Source organism: Eutrema salsugineum, unplaced genomic scaffold (assembly GCF_000478725.1).
Source record: "Eutrema salsugineum unplaced genomic scaffold, Eutsalg1_0 scaffold_21, whole genome shotgun sequence".
NCBI classification, from domain to species: Eukaryota; Viridiplantae; Streptophyta; class Magnoliopsida; order Brassicales; family Brassicaceae; genus Eutrema; species Eutrema salsugineum.
Window position 1 is genome coordinate 570,635 of NW_006256821.1, and position 20,791 is coordinate 591,425.

At 41.9% G+C, this 20,791-nt stretch overlaps 1 non-coding gene across 1 annotated transcript; it reads left to right on the plus strand.

The window, feature by feature from the left end:
• Positions 1-12,958: 12,958 nt before the first annotated feature.
• LOC112086315 lies at positions 12,959-13,065 on the plus strand. The gene has a single exon (XR_002899437.1). It is a non-coding gene; the product is annotated as a small nucleolar RNA R71 (small nucleolar RNA).
• Positions 13,066-20,791: the final 7,726 nt, after the last annotated feature.

Below are 20,791 nucleotides of genomic sequence, written 5' to 3' on the forward strand. Positions count from 1 at the left end.
TAGAGTTTTCAAGGCTCTAAATGAGGGGTTATCAATCCCTTTTGTCACTTTGCAGTACAAAGGGTATCAATCCATCATGTGTAGACACTAAGATGCAGTGTCAGTTCTTAATTCAAGCCAAATGAGTCAGGTTTTGATGATTAATGACAACTAAGAACTCAAAACAAGGATTAAAGCTAATGATCAACTTAAATAAGCAAGTCAATTACCTAAATGAGATGAGAATGTATGTATGATGATGAGAAAGGTCTTAGACATGATAGTGGATTAGGGTGCCTTCAGTGCTAAACTAGTGAGCTAATGAATCATGTGATCAAGCAAACCATTCAACTTAAACATCATTAATTAAGCTAATCCTCTCATGTAGGTATTAACTTCTATGCTAAAACAGTTTCCAACCTAATCATCATTAGTGAAACATGAATCAACAAGCATTAAGAACCAGTTTAATCTGTCATTTAAGCATATAAACAATCATTCCCATGATGAATAATACTTAAACCTCTAACAACCTTGGTTCAGGCATTTCATCAAACACTTTTTGGTGCATGAAATGCCCAGAATCTAGACCACATATGATGTGTATGGATCTAGCATTAAAAACAGGTTGTAGAGAATGGAATATGAATGATCTAACCCCTAAGCTAACTAATCTACCACCTAAGCACCCTAATCTACATATGTAAGACCTTAATATGGGGATTACTCACTAATCATAATCAACACACTAAATCCTTTGCAAGATGTGTTGTTAATCATGATTAGAAGTGTGTAAATGGAGATGGAGATGATAGATAATGATGGATTTGCAGCTTTAAACACAAGATCTCTCAAACTCTCTTGATTAAAACGCCCAAAATCAGTTTTGTTACACAAAAGAGGCAAAGAGAATATGAAATAAAGCTTAAGTCCTTGGGATAAAACCCTAAAAAACTATATATAGGTCTTTAAAACGAACCGGGTCAGCCCGAAACAAACCGGGTCCTGACCTGGCTTTAATGGGTGAAATGACGAGTGTGCGAGTTGTTCAGGAGATTCCCAAGTCGCATGCCCAAGTCGCACAGCCAAAGAAGCAGTCTTGAGAGCCTTAAGTCCTTTAGTCTCAGCTGCATGCCCATCTAGGTGTGTTTTGCGAGTCTTTGTGCGATTCAGTCTTCTTCCTCTTCAACTCGCATGACCAAGACAAAATCTGGGGAGAATATGTGTGCGACTGGGTCCTCCTTGTGTCCCATGTCGCATGCCTAACTCGCACAGCCTAAGAAAGAAGCTTAAACGAGATAGAACCCATGTAAGCCCAGCCGCATTACTCTCTCGGTGTGATTTTCGAATCTTCATGCGGCTCAGTTCCCTTTGCTCCTTAACTCGCACGACCATGTAGCAGGGGCCTTCGGAATTATGTGCGGGATGGTGTTCATCACTCCCAAGTCGCATGCTCAAGTCGGTGTAAATTGCGAGCCTTCATGCGGCTCAGTTCCAAGCTTGGCCAACTCGCATGCTCAAGTCGCACGCTTGTGGACTTATTATTTTTCTTGCTCGGAAACTTTAGACCTTACCCAGTGACACCTCACCCGCATATCTCAACACGCAGCTCAATCCCCAGACATTAATCTCCAAGCATTGCGAGTTAACCAAGTCGCAAGACTATCTCGCAGCCTTCAGGTCTCCTCGGACCACTTCACATTAAGGGGAGAGTAACTTCCAGGATACTGGTCCAAATGACGCGATTCCAACTTCAGTGGAAAGAGCGCTCAGATATCTTCAACTTTGGTGAAGGAACCTTCGGCACTTGGGAAGTGTAAGGTGCCTTGGAGGGCTCATCGTCGCAGTGCATTGACACGGTCAGAAAGAGGCTTCTAGACATGTGTCCATTCCAGAAACGTTATCTTCTTGCTCATAGCTCCAAATTGAATGATCTCAAACGTTATGGAAAGAGGACTCAAATATCTCAAATCTTGATGAAGGCCTTGTAGACTGAATTGGTCTGGAAGTGCATCTTTCTTCGCATTCTTCGGAGCTCATCAGGTCGGTCCAAAACGGCAGCGAGACAGGCGTGCCTTACGACGAGCTTAACACTCTGCTCACGCCTCCAAATCCTATGATTACACCTGCTCTGGAACCATGATCCAATCTTGTCCAACTTTTATGAAGCACTCGACAACTGAATCGACCGGCAGTACCTTCAGGTGACGCGATTTCTGAGATGTGTCTGTATCTGGAAATTTTGGCCGAGAAACCTTAGCCGCGGTACGCGTTTTGGCCCAGAGGCTCACTCGCGATACTCGGAAAACGCCAAGAAAAGCTGCCTGCGGTACGTGAGAATCGCCGAGAACCTCCAAAAACCCATTTTCACCATCTTTCAAGCCCTGATCGCCATTTCTCTTCCTGGATTCACCTTTTCAACTCCAAATAGCTCCAAATACACCTGATAAACACTCCAAACATGCAAAGACTCATTGGGACCTAATGCAACTCCTAAGCTCTAAAACAAACCCTAAAGACCTAAAATGCATGAAATAAGATATGATTTGAACTGAAATATACAACCTAAATGATGCAAATTATGAACATATCAACTCCCCCACACTTGTCCTTTGCTTGTCCTCAAGCAAAAAGAGCAAATGAGAGAAAGAGGTTGGATGCATTGGGAGTTCATATTCCTTAATGAGAGAGTGTATCACTAAAAGAATTCAAGGCTCACTGTCCTAGTTGCTAATTCTAAGATGCATTGCAAACAAGATTACTCACAAAACTTTAGCCATACTTATCAATAAATGAATCAAGCTCAAGCTTTAGTTTTCACAAACAGCCATAGTTCCAACCTTTTGACATTCATTAAAGCTCATGTGAATCATGCTTATGCAAATCATGTGAACTCACTTGTCTTGGGACAGGGTCATGAGACAAAGATGATCTCATTTAATGTTTATGGTTTCCATGCAGCTCAAGGGATCACTCAAGAAGGAATAAACTTTAACAGAATGCTAAGGGTAAAAGGCAACTGGTGCATACAAGAGCAGAATGCCATCTACCCAATGCCCCAAATCGGTCTTTCACCTTAACTCTACTCCCATGAAGATTACATCCTAGCTACTCCTTTCTCAAGACATTCATTGCCTTATCAACCCTCTCCTCACTTCACTCTCATTCTTTTTCTCACCAGGGGGTTCATCTTTTCAACTTTAAACTCAGGCTTTGGGGTCTGAATCTTCCACTTAGCTCTTTCTCATATAACACTTACTAGCCTCTTTTCTTTTCTTTTCAAACACTTGAGCCCTTTTGGCTTCTTTTCTTTTCCTTTTACGTAGAGGCTAGACTTTTCTTTTCAACACACAAGAGCTTTTCTTTCTTTAAACAGCAAACCCCAAACCGCTTTCTTTTCTCTTTCAGCCCCTGGTTTTCATCTCAAATTTCCTCTTTTCCACTCAGTGTTTCTCAAGAACTCTTCCTAGCCTACTTTAGACTTATTATGCTGAGCTAGATCTACATGAGACCCTACTCTTGTCGCCCTAAACCCAACACTTTCTGTCAAGTTTATTCAGAAAAAGGCCTCACATCTCTCACTATAGTGTTTCAGGCTTCAAGGAAGGTTTGGTTAAAGGCAGGAAACTGTCTCAAGGTGAGAGAACAGCTATTTGAGCTAGCAAAGAGTGGTAAAAGGGGTAAGAGAGCTTAAATATTTTAAGGGTACCCATGAGTTCACAATGACATGCACAAGCAATGATAATTAGATTGTCAAATTATGGTTCTCACTTAGATAAGGCTGGAACTAATCAATGCTTGATTCACTCAACAAGTTCAAAGCATGGATCAGTCTTGATTTCTTTCTTGTTTACATGCAGCAAAGAACTAGAAACTAGGGCAGTGAACCGAAATCTTAAAGTGATATTCTCTCAAGGAAAAACCTATCATTACTCCCTTGCATTTATGCAGCCTACATGAATATGCAACTAGACTCAATCCTAAAAATGAAAATGCAACTACATGAATGCATGCAAGAATGTGACTCAAGACTCAAAGTATAAAATAAGAACAGAGAAAACATGATTAGTGAAAGATGAAACTCCTCCCCCACACTTAAATAACACAGTCCTTTGTGTTATAAAAGCATGAAGGAGAAGTGCAAAGCAAAATCACAAAATGCAAAGAGAAAACAAGCTAACTACATGCATATATACAGAGATGGAGTGTTACCTAAGAGCTGTGGAAGTCTGACCCCAAAGAGTAAGAGGGGTTTGAAGTGTGACCGGATGGTGTCTCCCAGGAGTGATGGCTTGCCTCATCAGAACCGTCTTCAAGATCCACCCATGCTTTGCCATATGGGACCAGGGCCGTGCAGTTGGTGGAACTCTCTCCAACCTCTTCTCTGTTCCTTGGTGCAACCGGTGTTGGAGATCCACCTTTGCAAGAGTTTTCAACCTTCTTGATCCTCTTCTTCATCTCCTTGATGTACTTTGCCATCTTGTGGATTTTTTTATCCTGGTACTTGCACCATTGTTGGAGAACACCGAGCTTTTGTTGAGCTCTAAACCCTGAAGTGCCTGGCTCCTCCCAGTTGTAATCATCAAAGTGATATCTGTTTCCACCATAACATTTTTGAGGTGGAGGCAGACCATCATCTCCAGCACTAGCAGCACTTGTGGTAGCATCTTCAGCGGTTGCTTTCCTTTCCTTGGAGGCTTCTTCTCTGCAAGCTTTCTTATTCTTGAGGATTGGTGGATCAGTTTGGACATTGTACAGCTCTTCCTTCAGCAAGTAGAAGTGAATGTTCCTCTTTACTTGGACTGTGGTGATGGATGGATTGGGCAGGAGAGTTTGGACTGGCTCATCAATGAAGGACTTGAAGTTGTAAACCAGCTTGGCTCCAACGCGTCCTTGAAAGAAACCGATCTTACACAAATGAGCTTCATTAATCAGGTCAAACCTTGCCTTGTTCTCCTTGAACCTGTACCCCCTTGCCTTCAAGATTTTTGTTACAACCCATCCATGGGCCAGCTTTTCATCCTTCTTTGTTGAACCCCAAATGCACTTTTTGTAGAACATCAAAGACCTTGCTAATTGAGAGGCAAGGCAAGGTGTGTAAGCATATCCTTCATAGGGCTTCCCATCTTCATGAGTTGGCATCAACTGTTTCATCCCCACACCAAGGAGATTCAGATCACCCTTATGAACTCTCCCAACATCAAGTTTGAAGAAGAAGCTGTGAGAGAGGATCTTGTGGACATATCTCAGCACTTGATTTCTTAACCAAGAGGACTTAGCTGCTCCAGCTGTGTACTTCCCAGAAGCTATTGATCTCCATAGAGCCAGAATATCTTCCTTTCTAAGACCAATCTGGTTGGAGAGAGGAACGTTTTTAGGCACAGAAAACCCAAATATCTCATTCAATTCCCTGAATGGCATTCTGTAGGCTTTTCCTTTCACCGTAAATTCCATGTGTCCAAGACCATCCCCTTGAAGTATCCTTGAATCCCTTGGGTAGTACATAAAAGCATCAAAAGAAGCCAAGAACTCTTAAGACTCCTTTTCATATGCGGTTTCTCTCATCTCCAAGAGTGATTCAACGCCCATATTCCCAAGCAGAGTTTTGACGTCTTCATAGATGCCAATCTTCTTCAGAAAGTCCCATCTGTTGAAACTTGGCCAGATAATCAGGTGTTTCTGGTTCAGTTTTCTTGATCCTCTTTGATGCCTCTTCAATGGTGCCTTGGGAACCTCCAGCCGAGATGCTTGACCTACTCTCAGTCTGTTCATCATCAGATACCACAGCCAATTGTTTCCCTTTCTTCTTGGAACCAGAAGCAACCACCAATGCTTTCTCTTCATGCCTTGTCCTTTTCGGCGCTTGTTCACCTTTCCCTTGCTTTGTGCTTTTCTTGGTGCCTTGGCCTTTTCCTTTTGGCTGTGAAGACCCTGAGACCAAACCCTTGTCCTTGGATGTGGTGCCCTTCTTCTTGGCTAGAGAGTTGGTTCTTTCAGTCATCTGCCAATAAATTTCTTAGAAACAAGATGAGCACAAGATCAAGTTTCACAAAGTTCTCAAAAATTGTTGCAAAAATCGATTTCTAAAGTACATGAACAAGTTTCTCAAGCCAAGCATCAGTCCAATGAATTCATAGCAAGGCAAAACAAAAGTGCAAAGCAGAAACTCAGCAAGAAACATGTTCATCACTTTTTTTTTTTTTTTAAGAAAAATCGATTTTTCCATGAATTACTTTGCAACAATTTTCAAAATTCAAGAACAAGGAATCACCAATAATGAGCTCTGTTTTCCATGATAATATAGCACCCTAGCATTTATAAAAATAATCCCAAGGTCTAAAACAACCTATTAAAATTGATTCCACACTTTGAAGCTCAAAAATCACCATTTAAGAACATGGAAAGAGATGAGTTTTAACAGAGTGAATACCTTGGGATTACGATGCAAACGAGTTCAAAATGCTAACAGGATGAGATTACCAACTCAAAAACGAGCTCAGAGCACTTTGAATCAACAAATTTGGTGAAGAAATCAGAGAGTTATGATGAAAACAATGGAGAGGAATAGGTTTAGAAAGCAAACTCGTGGTTTTGGTGAGGAAGAGAGAGTGTGGGACTAGGTTCAGCCTTTGGACTGGTGGTCAATAGATCCACTTTGACCAGTCAAGGCTTTGACCTGTCCTTTTTGTTGACCAGACTCATTTTTTTCTTCCTTTTTGCGCCTTGGACCCGACCTTTCTCATCCCGCATGACCGACTTGGTGTAAAACGCGAACTTATGTGCGACTTGGGGCCTTCTTCTTCCTGTCCCGCACACCCAAGTCGCACACAAAACCCTCCTGAGTGCTTTGGCTTCCACGGCTGTCCTGCGACCTGGCGTGACCTCTTGATGACCCGCAAGCCCGTCTCGGCTTAAAACGCGAGTTCTTGTGTGACCTGGTACCTGGTGTTGACTGTCTCGCATGCCCAGGTCGCACTAAAACCTCTTCTGCACGGCCCAGTCTCTTCTCTCATGCTGCGACCTGGCCCATCCTTCAGCTCACCCGCACGTCCAAGCCGGTGTAATTTGCGAGCTTTCGTGCGGCCTGGTCTTACGTGCGTCCAAGTCGCATGACCAGGTCGCACGATCTGACACTTAGACACCACAGGTTCCTTCTCCTGGTGTGCGGCCTGGGATGATATCAAGCTAGGCCGCATGCCTAACCCGGTGTAATTTGTGAACCCGTCTGCGGCCTGGTTTTTCCTTGATTGAAGCCGCAAGCTCATGTCCCAGTTCTTGATACTTAGACTTCCTGGGTCCTTTGTTTTGTGTGCGGCCTGGGATTCTTGTGCATCAGCTCGCAGGCCCAACTCGGTTGTGATTTGCGAATGTTCCTGCGCCTTAGTCCCTTCTTGTGTTAGGCCGCATGACCGTCTCGCAGGATTTTACACATAGATGCCACAGGTTCCTTCTCCTAGTGTGCGGCCTGGGCTCTCTTTAGTTCTTCTTGCACGCCGATGAGGCCGGTGTATTTTGTGAACCTCAGTGCGGCCTGGTCTCACGTGCAACCAACTTGCAGGCCCAACTCGCACGTTTTGACACTTAGCAATTTCTTGCTCAAATCTCCTGCTGCCAGGCGAGTAACCCGCAGACCTAGGTAGGTGTGAAATGCGAACTCATCTGCGAGATGGTTCTCAGCCAGGCCGAGCCGCACAACCAAGTAGCATCCAGCCGTTCTTCAAGTTTTCATGCCTTTAAACTCTTCTCTCAGCCTTCTCACATGTTCCATTCCACTTTTTTCCTGAGCCACAACCTCTAAAAGTCACCTGGAACCTGAGATCAACTCACAAAACCCATCAAAAAGTTCTAAAACATAAAAAGAAAGAAAAGAAAAGATCAAAAGCATATTTACAAAGGATAATCTTGGGGTGTCTCCCAGGAGCACTTTGTTTAAAGTCTCTAAGTTTGACTTTGAAAACCTGTTTAACAGGTTGGTGGTGGATCAAGAAGGGGAACTGATGTAGCTTCCTCCTTCCTTTGTGAAACTAGGTAGTGCTTGATCCTTTGGCCATTGACCACAAACTCTTGACCATCCTTGCCCTCTAACACAACAGCTCCATATGGCCTGACCTCAAGAATCTTAAAGGGACCAGACCATCTAGACTTAAGTTTTCCTGGAAACAACTTAAGCCTAGAGTTGAACAGCAACACCAGATCACCTTCTTTGAACTCCCTTTTAAGAATCTTTTGATCATGTAGAGCTTTGGTCATTTCTTTATAGATCTTGGAGCTCTCAAAAGCCCCCAACCTGATCTCTTCAAGTTCATGAAGTTGAATGATCCTTTTCTCTTGAGCTGTTTTGATATCAAAGTTCAGCAACTTCACAGCCCATAAAGCCACCTTGTACTCCAGCTCAACAGGAAGGTGGCAGCACTTCCCATATAGCAGATTAAAAGGAGATGTCTCAATTGAAGTCTTAAAGGCTGTTCTATAAGCCCATAATGCATCATCCAGCCTTTTGCTCCAATCTTTTCTGCTTGAGCTAACAGTCCTCTCAAGAATGGTTTTAATCTGTCTATTAGATACTTCAACCTGGCCACTAGTTTGAGGATGATAAGGAGTAGCTACCTTGTTTTTCACTCCATGCTTTCTCAGCAATCCCTCCAAGGTCTTGTTCACAAAATGAGATCCTCCATCAGAAATAACAACCCTGAGTACTCCAAATCTTGGGAAGATAATGTTCTTGAACAACTTGACCACTACCTTGGAATCATTGGTAGGGGAAGCAATAGCCTCAACCCACTTGGACACATAGTCCACAGCTACTAGTATGTACTGATTCCCATAAGATGAGATGAAAGGCCCCATAAAGTCCACTCCCCAGCAATCAAAGATTTCAACCTCTAGTATTGGATTTTGAGGCATCTCACTCCTCTTTCAAATGTTCCCATGCCTCTGACAGGCATCACATGCTGAAACAACCATCTGAGCATCCTTGAACATTGTGGGCCACCAAAAACCACTCTGAAGAACCTTGGCCACAGTCTTGAATGCTCCCATGTGACCCTCAAAAGCTGAACCATGGCACTCTTGCAACACAGGTTGCATCTCCTCTTCAGCAAGACACCTTCTATACAGCTGATCTTTGTTCAGGACATACAGGTATGGTTCATCCCAATGGTATCTTTGGACATCTCTGAAGAACTTCTTTCTGTGGTTAGCATCAAGTTCAGGTGGTTCCACTCCACAAGCAAGAAAGTTCACAATATCAGCAAACCAGGGCATTCTCTTCTCTTGGATGCTATCCACTTCTTCAAACTCCAAATAAGAGTTGAGCACCATCAATGATTCCTCAGGAAGACTGTCATTAAGAGGGACTTCAGAGTCCACTCTTAACCTATAGAGATGGTCTGCAGCTCCATTCTCTATACCCTTCTTGTCTTGTACTTCCATATCAAACTCTTGAAGTAAGAGGACCCATCTCAATAGTCTAGGCTTGGCATCCTTCTTGGTCATTAGATACCTGAGGGCTGCATGATCACTTTATACAATGACTTTTGATCCCACCAGGTAGCTTCTGAATTTATCAAAAGCAAAGACTATTGCCAACATTTCCTTCTCTGTGGTAGCATACTTCTCTTGGGCAGAATCAAGGGTTCTGCTGGCATAGTAGATGACATGAAGCTTCCTGTCCTTCCTCTGGCCAAGCACAGCTCCAACTGCATAATCTGATGCATCAGTCATAACCTCAAAAAGAAGGGACCAGTCTAGAGCCTGGACAATGGGTGCACTTACTAATGCCTCCTTGATCATCTTGAAGGCTTCTTCACACTCCGCATAAAAGACAAAGTCAACAACAGCCTTGTCAAAGGTCTGGCTATTCTAGAAAAATCTTTGATGAATCTTCTGTAAAACCCTGCATGCCCAAGTAAACTCCATCCCTTTGACTGAAGTGGGAGCTTGCAGATTCACCATCACTTCCACCTTTGCTCTGTCAACCTCTATGCCCTTCTCAGAGATCTTATGCCCAAGTACAATCCCTTCCTGCACCATGAAGTTGCATTTCTCCCAATTTAACACCAGGTTATGCTGCTCACATCTCTTCAGGACCTGTGACAGATTAGAGAGACAATCGGAGAAGGAGGAGCCATAGACAGAAAAATCGTCCATGAACACCTCCACCTTCTCTTCAATGATGTCAGAGAATATATGCATCATGCAATGCTGGAATGTGGCAGGGGCGTTACAAAGACCAAAAGGCATGCGCCTGTATGCAAATGTCCCATAAGGGCAAGTAAATGTTGTCTTCTCTTGGTCTCTTGGATGTATGGGGATTTGAAAGAATCTAGAGTAACCATCTAGAAAAAAAAATAAGGGATGGTTTGCAAGCCTCTCTAGCATCTGATCAATAAAAGGGAAAGGAAAATGATCCTTCCTAGAGGCTGCATTGAGCTTTCTATAGTCTATACACATCATGTGTCCAGTTATAGTTCTAGTAGCAATTAGCTCATCCTTCTCATTTTTTATTACTGTCATTCCCCCCTTTTGGGCACCACATGGACTGGTGAAACCCATCTAGAGTCTGAGATTGGGTAAATTATCCCAGCCTCTAGGAGTTTGAGAATCTCTTTCTTCACTACCTCTTTTAAGTTGGGATTGAGGCGCCTTTGGTGCTCAATGGATGACATTGACTCTTCTTCTAAGTGAATCCTATGAGTGCATAGGGAGGGTGAGATACCCTTAATGTCATCCAGAGAGTAGCCAATGGCTCCTCTATGTTTCCTCAACTCTCCTAACAACCTATGCTCTTGGTCCTCTAACAGCATATCATTGATAATGACAGTATAAGACTCATTGAGACCTAAGAAAGCATACCTGAGCCCCTTGGGAAGAGGTTTGAGTTCCAGCTGAGGTGCTTTAGACTCATCCCAATCAGCATCGAAGCTGTCTTGCTCAAACGGCCTAGCATGCTCCTTCACCTTAGAACCCACGGCCAGACTGCTTGGACTGCTCCTGGGCTTGTGCTTGAGCTTCTGATATCCAAAACCTCATGGCCACTTTGTTCCAGTTCCAAAAACCTTGTCTCAGGACCAAGTTCTCTAGCATTGTCCAAATACAGCTTGTACACTTCACTTTCTTCTGCTAAGAACCCATGGTCTCCTTGTTCTTGGGTTAAAGCAGCTTGAAGAGGGTCATCAGTATTCAGTTCCTCAAGCAACTCATCAGCCAACTGATCCATTGTCTCCACATAGAAGCATTGACCTTCTATGGTGGGCTTCTTCATCATCTCATTGACATCAAACTTAAGCTTCTCAGACCCAAGTTGAAGCTCTATGATGCCGCCTCTCACATCAATAATAGCTCCTGCTGTGGCCAAGAATGGCCTGCCCAAGATAAGAGGATCAACTGGTTTCTCATCCATCTCTAGCACAACAAAATCAGTTGGATCCTCAAAACCACCAATCTTGACAGGCAGATCTTCCAACATCCCAACTGGTAACCTAATTGATCTGTCTGCAAGGAAAGAGAGATCCTTGCAGGTTTGAATACTCTAAACCCAAGTTTCTTTGCTATGGAGAATGGCATCAAGCTGACAGATGCTCCCAGATCACAAAGGCATCCAGAAAATAGCAGAGGCCCAATGGCACAAGGGAGTGTGAAACTCCCTGGATCAGTCAACTTTCTTGGAATGGACTTTTTCTTAATGATGGCACTGCATTCATGACTTAGTACCACCATACCTTGAAGCTCTTTAGTCTTGTTCAGAATAGCATCCTTTAAGAACTTACCGATCTTTGGCATCATTAGAAATGCATCAATGAGAGGCATTGTGAGTGGTGTCTCATTGAGAGCCTTCTCAAATACAGCTCTTGCCTTGTCTACAAGCTTCTTCTTGAATCTCCCTGGAAATGGGAGCTTGGGTTAGTATGGAGGTGGTGGGACATATATCTTTTCTGGTTCAGGTTCCTTTTCCACCTTTTTACCCTTTTCTTTCCTTGGTCTTTCAGCAACTTGATCATCTTTTAAGGCTGCCTCCCCCTCAGTTTGATCATTGTCCTCAATGATCACATTGTTGTGCTCAATACCAGGTAGCTCCTTGCCACTTCTCAGTGTAATGGCTTTAGCATATTCCTTGGGGTTGGGTTCAGGCTTACCAGGTAGTTGGCCTTGGTTTCTTGAGTTGGATGCCTGGTTTTGCTTTAATTCCTTGATGTCCTGCTGCATTGATGCATACTGGCTTGCAAACACTTGTTGACCCTGAAGCAGCTGTTGCAGAATCCCAACCATATCTGGCCCCATCTGTGGCTGCTGCTGAACAGGTGCTGACTGGAACTGATGTTTAACCGGCGCCTGCTGCTGGAACTGTGATGTACCAAACCCTGGTGGTGCCTTTGGCTGCTGCTGTGAACTGAAACCAGAACCCTGAAATGGTTGCTGTTGCTGATTGAAACCCTGATGCTGAGCAAACTGATTCTTTGGTTGGAAAGACCCTTGAAAGTTGTTCTTGGGAACAAAGTGCTGTGGAGCTTGAGAAGTAGGGTAGACTTGGTCTTGTGGGTTTGCTACATTGGGATTCCTGTAAGAGAGGTTCTGATTGGCATTGCCATACTGATATCTTTGGAACCTCTGATTCCCAATGTAGTTAAGCTCTTCCTGAGTAAGACCCTCTTAACTGATGTTCTCAAAGATTTGAGAAGGTTCCTCATACTCTCCTACAAAGTGCATTGGTTTTTGAGTGGCCAATAACACCTTTTCCAGCTTGCTTTCAAGTGTTTTAAAGTCCATCTCATACCTTTGATCCCTGCTTGAACTCTCACTCCTATTGGCTCTATCAAAGTCTTCTCCATATGTATCATTGCTCATTGCTAAGTTCTCAACCAGCTCTAAAGCAGCATGAATCTCCTTTCCCAAAAAGTTTCCATTGGAGGCAGTATCCAGCTGGTTCCTAATCTTGGGAAGAGCACCTCTATAAATTGTGCTGAGAAGTGAAGCCTCACTAAACCCATGGTATGGGCATTGGCTGGTGTAGCTCCTGAATCTCTCATATGCTTCACCAAAACTCTCATTGCTGTGTTGAGTGAAGCTAGAGATTTGGTTTCTCAATTTAGCTGTTCTGGAGGTGGAGAAGAACTTAGAGAGAAATGCCTACTTGCATTGCTCCCAAGTCTGAATGGAGCCTCTTGGGAGGTTCTTCTCCCATTGGTGAGCTTTGTCACCAAGACTGAAGGGGAATAATCTGAGCTTAAAGCTATCCTCTGATACTCCATTTATCTTTGTCAAGTCACAAACTTTATCAAATTGATCCAAGTGTTCCAAGGGATCTTCCATTGCTAATCCATGGAACTTTGAGTTTTGGACCATATTCAATAAGGATGCCTTCACTTCAAAGTTGTTGTTTTGCACAGGTGGTGCTTGAATTCCAGCTCCATACTAATGAGCATTGGCCCTGTCATTCTCTCCAACATAGACCTGTGGCTGCTCATATCTCCTTTGCTGGTGTTGGAAGGGCTGTTGGTGGTGCACCTGTTGTATTTGCTGGACATTGGCCTGATGCCTCTGCTGATGAGCTGGAGCTTGTCTGATTGCGAGCAAAAGCGGGGTTGTTGTTTTCGTTTTACTAAGCTTTAGGTTTTAAATTTATAACCCCTAAATGTCTGCAAATGCACAGATGTGCGCTGTAGTACTTACGGTATCGATCCACAGAGACTTAGTTGTTTCAGTACGAATTCACTGCAACGCTTAAATCAGATTAGAACTAAACGATTTGGGTTTTAGTTTTGGGTTTTTGGTTGTCACTAAATCTAAACTAGAAAGCAATTAAAAACTAAAAAGCAATTGGCAAAAACGAAAGCAAATAAAAGCAAGTAATAAGCGATTAAAACAAGAGGTGCATTGAAGCAAGTAAAAGCGAATAAAAGCAAATAGAATTGAAGGTAAAAATCGATTGAAACTAGAAGGTTGTAAACAATTAAAGACAAACGTTGTGGCTCAAGGGGTTTCGCAGGGGTTCATGGTCTATGCTATGTCGATTTTAAACAAGTGATAAAGGTAATCAACTACGTATGTTCTAGAACTCGAGGTACGGAAGTATGAATAGCTTACTTTCGCAGCACTAAACAACTATCTCTCGCAACCCTAATCAGTAGGTTTCCACTCTGATTCTGGAAGGGAGAAGATGCAATAGCAGGACAAGACTCATCAATATTCACAACTCAACTACAGGTAGGTTTCCACTCCTATAGAAGAATTGCTTGTTTCACCCTAGTTCAGACAATCAATGAAAGCTTTCACAACATATCATATCAGATCAGCTTCTAAGTGGCCAGCAAAGAATCACACAGTAAGATTAAAGGCAAACGAAGAACATCTAGAAGATTATAAATCCTAAATCTATCGATTCATAAGCAAAGACACATGAAATTCCCTTTGAACAATCCCTTTAAACCCAACTGGGTAACTACTCAAACATATTGTAACAAAGCATCATAAACGAAATTGAAAGCGCAGGAAACTAAAGAAAAGAAGGAAGAAAAGCGAAGAACAGAGTTGCAGGTGGAGGCGCGATGATGCTCTCCAGCGGCGGCTCCTTCTTCGGGATCGACGGCGGCGGCCTCCTCTCTAGGGTTCCACGAAATCTCTCTCTCTTTCTATCTTATGTCATCTCCACCCCTTTAGGAATGACCTAAAGGGGGTATTTATAGCTTCTGGGGTGGTTCTGGACACTTAGGGCTTCAAAAATAACGAAAGGAATTGATCTGGGCTTTAATTAAGTCGTCGGGAAAGTGAACGACCAAGTTCCGCGGTCGCGGTGGCTCTACCCGCGGGAAAATGGGTGTTGGCCGCGGTCCCGGCACATGCTCTCTTCAGGAACTGCATTTTCTATCATTCTTGCATCGGGAATATCTGAAGATCTAACCGTTGGATTGTCTCCAAACCAAGTGCATTAGAAATCTGGTTGGAGCCTCTATGTTGTCACAAATTTTGGGGGTTATCAGACGGTGAGAAGGTCTTCATCGCTTGTCATACTTCTGACGGTCTGCATTTATCCAAAATTGCTCATTTGTTCCAAATTGCATATCTTTTCCCAAGTTTCCTGTAAAGTCTTTTGAAACTCTAAAACATTGAAAACACTTTAAAAACATTGAAAACAGAGTTAAAACACCTGCATAAGATACAATTATGATCCATAAAAGTGGTCAAAATACGGTGTTATCAACTCCCCCAGACTTACCTTTTTGTTTGTCCTCAAACAAACTTAAGTCAGGAAAGAAATTTTTGAAAAATCGCAGGAACTAAAAAATATCTCAGTGACCGTCCTTCTAAACCATAACTTATCGTGAAACATCTAATTGGATCTAGTCTAGAAAATTCTCAACAAAATACAAGCAAACTAGTCCGTTAATCCGTCATGCGAAAATCTACACACTTAGATCTAACTTCCAGTCAACTAGCTCTCTACATTCATTAAGTATAGTAGTGAATTCTCATCAAAGACATTATTCAGGGTAGACGGCGTTTGGCATTAAGGCTATTTAAGTGGTGGAGCTTAGGTGTAGGGTTACCTGAAGAATATGGAGGATGCAAGATATTATGCAAAACTGCAAGAGAGAGAAGGACTTGTTGATGACCGCAGATTTTTCAGTCACTTCTCCTTTGCCAAATGTTGCTGCATAATCTTCTTCCTTTGTTGTAAACAGCTGTTCCCCTAGACTTAGATCTTTTCCGGGTATCATAAAGATAATCTCCAAAACTCCATATAATCAGATCAAGCTTGCCTCAAGTATAAAATTTGATCCTCCTAGACTCTCTAAGGTTTTAATTTCCTCTCCCTTCATATTTTTCTTTTCTTTTTCGGATTTTTTTTTTTTTTTTGAAAGAGGAAATAACCTTTTATAAAGAAAGAGTGTAAGGGACGAAATTGTACCAAGATTTTGAAGTTTTTCCAAGGCAAACTGAATTATCTCCTTTTGTTGAATCATTCCAATGAAATCGCAGGTCTCTGTCTTCAGTGACTGAAAACCGCGTTGATCCTCTTTCTCTCCGACGTTTTTGCACATATCTGCATATAGAACAATGAAAAACAAGAATGCGTGTGGTTTGAAAGAGGTTAGGTTCGGTGGGGAACTAGCTAAAGATAAACTAGCCATTCAGGATCAACAAAGAGTGGTAAAACGGTAAAGGAGTCCTGAATGTATGATTCGTTTCCCTGATCTAATGCTTCAATGAGAAAATTAAGTCAAAATTAAGTCCAAATAAAATGAGCTAGTATATCCTGTCAGAAAGAATCTCCATGAATAGAAGTCCTCTGGTGGGATTTCGTAATGCAAGTACTTAGCTACCGCCTAGTCTAGGCCTAAATCACAAAAGAGCAAAAAACGAGGAAATAGCGTAGAAGCACACTGGTCTAATTGATCATAGTAATGTTTATTGTGTTCCGGGTTTGAAAACTTTTGAAAAACATTTTGAAAATGATTTTTGAAAATTTTTTTATGAAAAACTTTTTAAAAAAAAAAAAAATTTTATGTGTCCAAAACAAACTCAAAACAAATCAAATTTCATTAGTAACGGATGAACATCCTCCCCCAGACTTATTTCACACTGTCCTCAGTGTGATAAATCTTGGAAAGAATGGTAAAGAAAATAGAAATGTTGAAATGTTTAAGTGAACTTATCGTGTTGGAGAGTGCTGCTCGTCTTTTTTTATTTGTTCTTCCTTATTGAAAGCCTGAAATTTAAATGAAACAGAAACAAAGCAATGGAAATAGAAAATAAAGGTCTAAGGGAAATAGATAAAATACCAAGTGGGTTGCCTCCCACTAAGCGTTTGTTTCAAGTCATTAGCTTGACATTGTTGCTCGATTAGAATTAACCGGGGTCGTGACACTCTTTGATCTCATCATTGGCCGATGATGGATCAATCAAAAACATCACTTCTCTTTCGTCTTCTCTTTCATCAGCCAGATATGGCTTTACGCGCTGTCCATTCACTGTAAATGAGTTTCCGGTTCTGTCCCACAGGAAAATGGCTCCATATGGCTTGACTTCCTTTATCGTGAAGGGTCCTGACCATCTTGATCGTAATTTTCCTGGAAAAAGCTTAAGACGAGAATTGAAAAGAAGTACCTTATCGTTAGGAGCAAAAGTTCTATGAATAATCTTCTTATCATGATATGCTTTAGTCTTCTCCTTGTAGATCTTCGAGTTTTCATAAGCATTGTGTCGGATTTCTTCTAACTCGTGAAGTTGAATTAGTCTTCTTTCTCCAGCTGTTTTCAGATTCATGTTCATCTCCTTGATAACCCATTGCGCCTTATACTCGAGTTCTACTGGAAGGTGACACATGCTTTTCCGTAAACTAGGTTGAATGGTGTTGTTCCTAATGGTGTCTTGAATGCTGTTTGATATGCCCATAATGCGTCGTCAAGCTTTGTAGAACAATCCTTGCGATGAACTGCAGTTGTTTTCTGCAAAATCGAATTGATTTCTCTGTTTGAGATCTCCACTTGACCACTGGTTTGGGGATGGTATGGAGAAGCAACTTTATGTGTAACTCCATTCTTTCTAAGAAGATTCTCGAAAACTCTGTTGATGAAGTGCGATCCTCCGTCGCTTATCACAATTCTACGAACTCCGAAACGCGGGAATATAACAGATTTAAACAGCTTCATGACAACTTTCGCATCATTGGTGGGACTAGCGACTGCTTCAACCCACTTAGAGACGTAGTCTACTGCTACTAAGATGTATTGGTTCCCAAAAGAAGTAGGAAAGGGTCCCATAAAATCTATTCCCCAGTCATCGAAAATTTCGACTTCGAGAATAAAATTTTGAGGCATCTCATTCCTTTTGCTTATGTTGCCCATCCTTTGGCATTTATCGCATCACGATATATAAGCTTGAGTATCTTTGAACAAAGTAGGCCACCAAAAACCATCTTGTAAGATCTTTGAAGCGGTTTTGAAAGTTGCAAAGTGTCCTGCGTAAGACGAGCTATGGCTTCCGAATAAAATTCCTTCCATCTCTTCTTCAGCCACACATCTTCGGAATAACCCATCAGCACATCTCTTATAGAGATAAGGTTCATCCCAAAAATAATGTCTTACGTCTTTCAGAAACTTTTTCTTCCTATAGCCAAATAATTGTGGTGGTTCTACATCAGCTGCTAGGTAATTTGCTATGTGCCTAAACCATGGGGTGTTGAAAGCATCTGCTTTTCGCATTAGTGGACGTGTTGGTGCGGTATTGGAATGGGTGGTGGCTGTATCTATAGCATAGATGTTTTCTTCGGGAATACTGTCATTTAAGGGCAATCTTTCTTCAACTCGAATTCGTGAAAGATGGTCTGCAACTCCATTATCTGCTCCTTTCCGATCTCGAATTTCGATATCGAATTCTTGCAGTAAGAGGATCCATCTTATCAACCGAGGTTTAGCGTCTTTCTTATACATTAAATACTTGATTGCAGCATGATCAGTATGAACTATAACCTTAGATCCTACGAGATAAGAACGGAATTTCTCAAATGCAAATACGACAGCTAGAAGTTCTTTCTCTGTTGTAGCATAATTGCATTGAGCTTCGTCAAGAGTTCTGCTTGCGTAGTAGATTACGTGCAGTTTCTTATCTTTTCGTTGGCCAAGCACTGCTCCGACTGCATAGTCACTTGCATCACACATGATTTCGAATGGGAGTTCCCAATCAGGTGCTTGCACAACAGGAGCGGAGACAAGGGCTTGTTTGATCTTATGAAACGCGGCTAAGCACTCATCATCGAACTCAAAGTTCGTTTCCTTGCAAAGCAAACCCGTAAGAGGTCTAGCTATTTGAGAAAAATCTTTAATGAATCGCCTATAGAATCCTGCGTGCCCTAAGAAACTACGAATTCCTTTTACGTTTGTGGGAGGTTGTAGGCTTGTCATGATTTTGATTTTAGCTTTGTCAACTTCAATTCCTTTTCCCGAAATTCTATGCCCAAGCACGATTCCGTCTTGTACCATGAAGTGACATTTTTCCCAATTTAATACTAAGTGTTTATCTTCACATCTTTGCAGAACTTTACCAAGGTTGCCTAAGCATTTTTCAAAAGAAGATCCATAGACGGAGAAATCATCCATGAATACTTCCATGAAATCCTCAATAAAATCTGTGAAGATCGACATCATGCACCACTGGAAGGTAGCAGGTGCATTACACAGTCCAAAAGGCATACATCGGTAAGCGAACGTGCCATATGGACAAGTGAACGTCATTTTTTCTTGATCCTCCAGGCGAATAGGAATTTGGAAAAATCCGGAGTATCCATCAAGGAAGCAATAGTAAGGGTGATTAGCTAATCTTTCTAGCATTTGATCTATGAAGGGAAGTGGAAAATGATCTTTCCTAGTTGCTGCATTCAGCTTCCGGTAATCGATGCACATACGATGTCCAGTTACTGTTCTTGTAGCGATCATTTCATCTATATCATTTTTAATGACAGTGACTCCTCCTTTCTTCGGGACAACATGAACTGGGCTAACCCAAGTGCTATCTGAGATAGGAAAGATTATTCCAGCTTCTAAAAGCTTCATAATCTCCTTCTTGACAACATCCATGAGATTGGGGTTCAATCTCCTTTGACTTTCGATTGATTTTTTAGCATTATCCTCTAGATTTATCTTGTGCATACAAAGATCTGGAGAGATTCCAGGTATGTCATCAAGTGAATATCCTAAGGATTTTCTATGCTTTCTCAGCTCAGTCAACAGCATTGTGGTTTCTTCTTCCGTCAAACCAGAGTTTATTTTGACAGGATAAGTAGAATTTGGTCCAAGGAAAGCGTACTTAAGTCCGACGGGAAGAGGTTTAAGCTCGACTTTAGGGGCTTTAAGCTCGCTCCAAGGATCATTAATTGCTGCAGCAGTGTCTTTAGGAGGTGTAGGAATGTTTGTTTGGTCCTTAAGATCTAGATAGTGAAGAGGTTTCCTATAAGTTTTGGATTTATCAAGCATACGTGTGCACTCACTTGAAATTTCTTCTAGGAAATTGCGTTCATCTTTTGCGGGTGAAAGCGTGACACTTAAAGGGTCGTCTAGAAGCAGATCTTCATAGACTTCCTCAATAATTTCGTCTAACTCATCAACCCAACAAATTTTGCCATCCAAAGTTGGTTTGTCGAAACTTTTGTTCATGTCAAATTGCATAACTGAACCGGCTAGATGAAGGTCAATTTTTCCTTCAGGAACATTGATTATGGCTCCGGCTGTAGATAAGAATGGTCTTCCAAGAATAAGTGGACCCTTAGGTTCTTTTTCTAGTTCTAGAACTACAAAATCGGTAGGTATGGAACATTTTTCGATTTCAACAGGAACATCTACTAAGATACCTACAGGTTGTCTAACGGAACGATCAGCTAGTACTAAAGAAATCTTAGTGGGCTTGAAAGTGTGATGTCCTAAACGTTTTGCTACTGAAAAAGGCATCATGTTTATGCTAGATCCTAAATCACAGAGAGCACGCTCAAAGGCTACATCATTGATGGTGAATGAAAGTACAAAGCTTCCAGGATCGTTTTTCTTTTTAGGGATTCGGCTTTGCAGGATAGAACTACATTCATGGGTTATCATCATAACACCTTCTTAAAGAGTTAAAGAATTTGTTAGAATACCCTTCATGTATTTTCTTAAAGCAGGAATCATAGCACAAGCTTCTACGAAAGGTAATCTCACATTTAATTGATCGATTAACTCTTTCAGCTTAGTTTTTTCTTTTTCTTTCTTAGGGGCTCTTAAGGCTCTAGGATATGGAGGTTTAGGTTTGTAGACATGAGTTGGTGGAGTTAGGAATCGGGTCTTCT